Below are 1,701 nucleotides of genomic sequence, written 5' to 3'. Positions count from 1 at the left end.
GAACCAAGGTCACACAGAGCCTTAAAGATCATGGTGCCTATGGTACAAGGTATTATGAACTTTCCAGGATCCTGTCTCTTCTGAGGCAATGTCAGTTGATCCAGATCACTTAGTTCATTGGTGAACAAGGGAGGTTCATCTTCCCAAGTTTCAATACCAAATAGTTTGGCATTCAGCTTCATGATTGCACCAAGGAACTTGGCAACTTGCTCTTCAGTGACATCCTCATTCTCTTCAGAAGAGGAATACTCATCCGAGCTCATGAATGGCATAAGGAGGTTCAATGGAATCTCTGTGGTCTCTAGATGAGCCTCAGGGTCCTTTGGTTCCTCAAAGGGAAGCTCCTTATTGATCACTGGACGTCCCAGGAGGTCTTCTTCCTTGGGATTCACGTCCTTCTCCTCTCTTGTGGGTTCGGCCATGGCAATTAATTCAATGGCCTTGCACTCTCCTTTTAGATTCTCTTCTGTATTGCTTGGGAGAGTACTAGGAGGGATTTCAGTGATCCTTTTACTCAACTGGCCCACTTGTGCTTCCAAATTTCTAATGGAAGACCTTGTTTCATTCATGAAACTCACAGTGGCCTTAGGTAGATCAGAGACTAAATTTGCTAAGCTAGATGGATTCTGCTCAGAATTCTCTGTCTGTTGCTGAGTGGATGATGAAAAAGGCTTGCTATTGCTAAACCTGTTTCTTCCACCATTATTAAAGCCTTGTTGAGGCTTTTGATCCTTCCATGAGAGATTTAGGTGATTTCTCCATGATGGATTGTAGGTGTTTCCATATGGTTCACCCATGTATTTTAACTCTGCTATTGCAGGGTTCTCAGGATCATAAGCTTCTTCCTCAGAAGATGCCTCTTGAGTACTGTTGGATGCAGCTTGCATTCCATTCAGACTCTGAGAAATTATATTGACTTGCTGAGTCAATATTTTATTCTGAGCCAATATGGCATTCAGAGTATCAATTTCAAGAACTCCCTTCTTCATAGGCGTCCCATTACTCATAGGATTCCTCTCAGAAGTGTACATGAACTGGTTATTAGCAACCATGTCAATGAGTTCTTGAGCTTCTGCAGGCATTTTCTTTAGGTGAATGGATCCACCTGCAGAAATATCCAATGACATCTTTGATAGCTCAGATAAACCATCATAGAATATATCCAGGATGGTCCATTTTGAAAGCATGTCAGAAGGACACTTTTTGGTCAGCTGCTTGTATCTTTCCCAAGCTTCATAGAAGGATTCACCTTCCTTCTGTCTGAAGGTCTGAACATCCACTCTAAGCTTGCTCAGCTTTTGAGGAAGAAAGAACTTGGCTAAGAAAGCCGTGACCAGCTTATCCCAAGAGTTCAGGCTGTCTTTGGGTTGAGAGTCCAACCACACTCTAGCTCTCTCTTTTACAGCAATAGGGAAAAGCATGAGCCTGTAGACTTCAGGATCTACTCCATTAGTCTTAACAGTATCACAGATCTGAAAGAATTCAGTTAAGAACTGAAAAGGATCTTCAGATGGAAGTCCATGAAACTTGCAGTTCTGCTGCATCAGAGAAACTAGCTAAGGTTTCAGCTCAAAATTGTTTGCTCCAATGGTAGGAATGGAGATGCTTCTTCCATGTAAATTGGAATTAGGTGCAGTAAAGTCACCAAGCATTCTCTTTGCATTATTGTTGTTGGGTTCGGCTGCCATCTCCTTTACTTGT

At 42.3% G+C, this 1,701-nt stretch overlaps 1 non-coding gene across 1 annotated transcript; it reads left to right on the top strand.

The window, feature by feature from the left end:
• The first annotated feature begins 1,181 nt into the window (after positions 1-1,181).
• On the top strand, positions 1,182-1,289 carry LOC148555629 (small nucleolar RNA R71). The gene has a single exon (XR_015887687.1). It is a non-coding gene; the product is annotated as a small nucleolar RNA R71 (small nucleolar RNA).
• The last annotated feature ends 412 nt before the right edge of the window (positions 1,290-1,701 follow it).

The sequence above is a fragment of the Arachis ipaensis genome, chromosome B6, assembly GCF_059453495.1.
Source record: "Arachis ipaensis isolate K30076 ecotype BB chromosome B6, ASM5945349v1, whole genome shotgun sequence".
Taxonomy (NCBI): domain Eukaryota; kingdom Viridiplantae; phylum Streptophyta; class Magnoliopsida; order Fabales; family Fabaceae; genus Arachis; species Arachis ipaensis.
This window is presented reverse-complemented; position numbering and strand designations above follow the sequence as displayed.